General features: G+C 38.4%; 1 protein-coding gene across 4 annotated transcripts in view; it reads right to left on the bottom strand.

Moving 5' to 3' along the window:
• NGLY1 (N-glycanase 1) overlaps positions 1-6318 on the bottom strand; it is a 63386-nt gene that overhangs the window by 21168 nt on the left and 35900 nt on the right. The window lies entirely within an intron of this gene.

The raw sequence follows: 6318 nt of genomic DNA, 5'->3' as shown, positions 1-6318 counted from the left end.
AAAATCCTATGTGAAAGAGAAAATGCACAAAATAGCCAACACAACTTTGAATAAGAATCATGAGGTAAATTTGCCTACAGTGTGTCAAGACATATTATAAAACTCTCATAATCAAAACATCGTGATATTAGTGAAGAGTAACAAACAGATCAATGAAACAAAGAAAAGATTTCTAAGCTAATGCACAGTATTTAATAAAGTTAGCATTTTAAAGCAGCTCCAACAGGATGGACTGTTCTATAAATGATATTGGGACAAATAGCTATCTAAGTATCAGATCCCTACCACACTTCATTAAAAAAAATCTATCTCCCTGGAATACTATAAAAGTAGTAATAGGAGTTTATAGGTGAATATGTTTATGTTTTTGACATTGGGTTAGGGAAGGTCTTCTTAAGCAAGATATAAACTATAAAATCAATAATGACAAAAAATATATAAACTTTTGAGTTTCAGAAGCTACCCTAAAGAACCCTGAGAGGAAAAAATTGAACAGGTCTAACAAAGAAAGGATAAATTTCTAAATACATAAAGAACCTCTACAAATCAATGAGAACATTAAGAAACTCATTAGAAAAATTCACCAAGTCCACAAAAAAAATTCAATACTTTTGTTACGTTGAAACAAATACTCTTAGACACTTCTAGTATAAATTGGAAGGCAATTTGGCAGGACCCATTATAGTATAAAAGTATTACACATACTTGACATTTCGGTATCTATCCAAGAGGAACACTTGTGGATGTGTGCCAGGAGATATGCTTTACAAGAATCTCCACTGTGGTAGCATTTAGAACAGAGAAAATGGAAACAACCTCTATGTCCATCAGTAGAAAATTGTATAAATAATAGTATATGTATAATCAAAAACACTATGGAGTTAAAAAGATGTCCATCAATAGAGGATTATATAAATAATAATATATGTACTATCAAATACTATGGAGTTAAAAAGATGTCCAACACACATTTGCAAATGAAAAACACCAAGTAGCTAAATATACATGAGATAAATTTTATGTAAACCTCACACAACTTAAACTATTTTTATAGATAATTATTAACAGGTATGAATACCCAAGACATGAAAAGGAACAGAACTGGATGGCAGGGAGAATCTGGTCTTTCCCATGTAATAGGAAAGTTTTCCAACAGGAAAATATTCATGAATTAGTTTGATCAAAAACAACGTTTTAGAAACAGAGGACTGTCATTCTCCTCCTTAGTCTGGTACCTACCATGCAGCAGTTAGAGTGGTCTTTTTAAAAGCACAGGCCAGATTATATGATGTAAAAAACCCTCCAATGGGTTTCCATCTTGTTGTGAATAAAATTCAAAGTCCTAACTCTTGTTCTTTCAGCTACCCGCTGTGGTAGGCTAAAAACTCAAAAGATATCCATTTCCTAATCACTATAGCCTATGAATGTCGTTACCTTATGTGGCAAAAAAAGAAAGATCTTTGCAGACGTTATAAAGTTAAGGATCTTTAGATGGGGAGATTATCCTGGAACATCTGGATAAATGCAATCACAAGTAACCTCTTAAGATGGAAGTAAACGGAGATTTTACACACAGAGAAGACAGTGTGAAGATGCAACAGAGAGAGATTTGAAGATGCTGACTTTAAAGACGGGACTGATGCAGCTGCAAGCCAAGGACTGCCAGCAGCCACCACTTTCTCCTCTCCAAAAGGAGCGTGGCTCTTGGGACACTTTGATTTCCCCCTGTGAAAATAATTTTGGACTTCTGCCTTCTGGAACTTTAAGAATAAATTCTTTTTATTTCACCAAGTTTGTGGTTATTTGTTATGGCAGCTCCAGAAATCTTAAATACCCTCTTACCTCTCTGACCTCAAACCCTATTTCTTCCTGTCTTGTTCACTGCCTATAGCCACCATGCTCTCCCTGCCATCTCTTAAACTTGCCAACCTCACTCCCACCTCAGAAGGCCTTTGAAGTTGCTCATGCCTTCTACCTAAAAGGGAAATCGTTGCTTTTTGGAAAAGCCATCCCTAACAATCCTGTATCAAACAGCATTTAACCTATCACTCACTCTGTTGTTATCCCACTGGTCTTCCTAGCACTTTTTGCACACGTGCACGTGTGTGTGTGTGTGTGTGCTTATTGTTCACTGCTATATCCACCACACTTACCGTTTGCTTGTCATACACTAGATGCTTAGTAAATATTTGAATGATGCAGGGACTGAACAAACATGCCTCAGAATATTACTTAGGATTGTAAATGTTCACCAAATAGTCATTATCAAGACCAAGAGGAAGGGAAAGGAAAACAGCCCATTTGTACTTCAATGTTACATACTCCAGGTATAATTCAGCGTGTTTCCAGCTGGAAGTATGACTATCAAACAGTAACACCCAATTAAGGGTCAATGTTCCTCATTTAAGCAATATCCTTCACTAGGGGCTCAGAGAAATAAAAGTAGATTCCTGGATAAGAGCTCAGAAGTCTCACAGATATGGAGGTTAAACAGTAGTCTGACTTAGATGCTAAATTCTGTGAAGACAGTATTTGGGGTTTATTTCAAAAATGTAATTAAGAATTCACATTTCTAAAGTTAGCATCTTCAAAAATACCATATAAATGTAGATTTCTAGTAACTTATAAGTGACAAAATAAAATCAACAAGTTTAAGCCCTAACTCCATCCTCTGAAAACCTCTTCAATGTACAAAAGAAATAAGAAAATGGGTAAAAACATCAGTAGAGGTAGCCTCATGCATGTTCTCCATCTCATATCTTCATATACAATTTAGTAGGCCACGATATATTTTGTTACCACTTTTCAAAAATGGGTTCTTCCTCCTCCAAAAAGGTGTTTTACCAGTATTTGGAACATGTAATCATGATAAACCTTCAGTCTACCAGGCCAAAGCTATCAAACCATGCTTCTCTCTCTCATTCAGCAGTGCCACAAGGTCCCTATTGCTGTATCAAACCAAAACACTTTCCCCAGTTCATAGACCCAGAATATGATTTTGTCTGGAAAGGAAAAAACAGCCCAATGCATTAATGAAAAATCACCAACCTGGCCACTGGGGACTTCGTCATCATCTCAGTGCCATTCACTCAACTGGGGCAGAAGCGGATGGTGGCCATATAGTATCCACTTGCCACTTATTTTTCATTAATAGAATTTCAATTTTGGAGGGATGTCAATGCACCAGCTAAAAAACCTACAGATCCCAACTTCCCTTGTGGCTAAATGACTAACCTTCATGTGACTACTAGAAGACTGCTTCAAGAGAAGAAGCTCAAATTAGAGATAAAGCCTTTATGCTTTTTCTCCATTTCTTCTTCCTGATGCTTGGTCTGCGAATGTAATGGCTGGAGCTGCAGCAGCCGTTTTGGACTATGAGATAATGTAAAAGATGAAAAGAACAGAACATTCTAGAACTGTGGGAAAATTTCAAAATGAAATGGAACACTTAAGAACTGTGGCAAACTGAGTCGCAGAGCTACACGAAGATCAAGTAAAATGTACGTTGGGATATCAGAAAGAAAAGAGAGAAGGAAGTAGATAAAATATTTAAGTAAAAATGTCTGAGAATTTTCTAAAATGAATGCAACATCAAATCACAGATCCAGAAAGCTCAAAGAACACCAAGCAGGATGAACACCAAAAATTCTTTAACTAGGTAATACTGTATTCAAACTGCAGAAAACCAAAGACAAATAGAAAAATCTTGAATAAGGAATAAGTATAGAAAATACAGCAGATGGGCTGGGCGCGGTGGCTCATGCCTGTAATCCCAGCACTTTGGGAGGCCGAGGCGGGTGGATCACGAGGTCAAGATATCGAGGCCACCCTGGCCAACATAGTGAAACCCCGTCTCTACTAAAATACAAAAATAAGCTGGGCATGGTGGTGGGCGCCTGTAGTCCCAGCTACTCGGGAGGCTGAATCAGGAGAATTGCTGGAAGCTGGGAGGGAGGTGGAGGTTGCAGTGAGCCATGATCAGGCCACTGCACTCCAGCCTGGTGCCTGGCAAAACAGCACGACTCTGTCTAAAAAAGAAAAGAAAAGAAAATACAGCAGACTTTTCATCAGAAACAATGCAAATAAGAAGACAGAGTGAAACACTTAAAGTTTTGAAGAAAAAACCCACCTACCTAGAATTCCATATCCCAGTAATATTGTCTTTTAAAAGTGAAGGAGAAGTACTTTCTCAGGCAAACAACAACTGAGGGAATTCACCTCCAGCAGACATGCCATAAAAGGAATGTATTACAAGAAGTTCTTCAGGGAAAGGGGAAATGATATAGGACAGAAACCCAGATCTACATAAAGAAAGAAAGAGCATCAGAAAAGAATAAATAAAAGTAAAATGAAATATTGTATTTTTCTTATTCTTTCTTAGTCTAAAAAGTAACTTTAAACAAAAACAATAGCAATGTGTTGGGTGATTACCATATATGGATAGGTGAATGAATGACAACGATGTCCTACGGACAAGAGGAAAGAATTGGAACAATTCTGTTAAAAGGTAACTGCAACCATACATGAAGCCCTATAGTGTTTTTAAAGGTGGACTTAGATTAATTTAAAATGCCTATTATAAACTAGCAGAACTACATAAAAAATATTTAAACAATGCCCCATGAAATACAGCATTAAAAAATGACTTCCGGGACAAAAACCAATTACATAAAAATTCAAAGTAAATACTATAGTTGGAAAAAATTAACAACCAAAATCTTAAGACCATTAATAATAACAATAACAAATAATTACTCGGTGAAGAGCTAGGCAGGTATTATTCTGACTTGTTTAAATGTATTATTTCATTTATTTCTAAAAATGATCATTCTTATTTCTGCATGAAGAAATTGAGTCATAGAGATTAAATTGTTTGCTCAGTGATGCACAGTTAGAAGAGCTGAATTTATACAAAGATTTGTATACATTTGGCTCCAAAACCTACTCTTAATCAATAAATAACGTCTTTCTACTAATAAAAGTGAGTTGGGCTGGGCACGGTGGCTCAAGCCTGTAATCCCAGAACTTTGGGAGGCTGAGGCAGGCGAATTTACGAGGTCAAGACATCAAGACCATCCTGACCAACATGATAAAACCTATCTCTACTAAAAATTCAAAAATTAGCCAGGCATGGTGGCATGTGACTGTAGTCCCAGCTACTGGGGAAACAGAGGCAAGAGAATCGCTTAAGCAGAGGTTGCAGTGAGCCAAGATCGCGCCACTGCACTCTAGCCTGGTGACACAGCAAGACTCTGTCTCAAAAAAGAAAAAAAAGAGTCAATGGTCTAATCATATGGATTAATTCTGAATATGGTCTCTGTTAGAATCACATTAAAATTCACTAATTCAAATTCACTAACGATGCTATCATATATTCTGTGGGCTAAAGTTCTACTTTACCTAACAATATTCACATACTAATGATTAAACTGCAAATACATATTCAGTTTAAAAAAAAAGTTTTTAAAAAGAATGTTCAAAAGAATAAACATTTCTCCTAAGAAGATATTCAAATCATCAATAAACCCATGAAAATATGCTCCGTATCATGAATTAGGAATGCAAATCAAAACTACAGTGACATATTTCATTTCCATTAGGATGGCTACTATTGAAAAATGAGAAAATAGTAAGTGTTGGTTAGAACATGGGGAAATTAGAATACTTGTGCACTGTTAGCAGGAATGTAAGATGGTACAGTCACCGTGGAAACCTATGGTGGTTCTTCAAAAAATTAAAAATAGAATTGCCGGGGGACGATCCAAGATGGCCGTTTAGGAACAGCTCAGGATTGCAGCTCCCAGTGAAAGCACAGAGGGTGAGTGGACGCCGCGTTTTTATTGCCCACAGACTAGGAAATTCCCGGGCGGACGTGCTCCACGGTCGCCAGCGCGGCTGTTTCGGCCAGCGCCGCTGCTTTGCCCCGCGCGGCTGCTTTGTCGGCGCCCCGGAGCCGCGGTTCTCCGTACAAAAAACACCGGTCCGGGTGCCCTTTTGGCTGGCGATTGGAGCCATGGGAAGTCGCCCATACGCCGGTTCAAAAAGGGGACTGAGCAGAGAACCAGGACAGTAGATTCCAGGGCAAAAAAAAAAAAAGCGCCACAAACCTCAGTGCCGCTGTTTAAGCCAGCGCAGTGAGTGGCCGCAGGGGAAAACAAACAGACCCCGGCGCCTCTTCAACAGGCAACTGGCACAGCAACTTAAAAAAGGCTCTGAGGCAGGGAGCGAGGCGATCAGGCTCGGCTGGCCCCACCCCCACAAAAGAACAGCAACCAGAAACTCTGGATTGAGAGTTTCACAGCAAGCGCAGCTGAACCC

The sequence above is a fragment of the Cebus imitator genome, unplaced genomic scaffold (assembly GCF_001604975.1).
Source record: "Cebus imitator isolate Cc_AM_T3 unplaced genomic scaffold, Cebus_imitator-1.0 Scaffold351, whole genome shotgun sequence".
Lineage (NCBI taxonomy): Eukaryota > Metazoa > Chordata > Mammalia > Primates > Cebidae > Cebus > Cebus imitator.
This window is presented reverse-complemented; position numbering and strand designations above follow the sequence as displayed.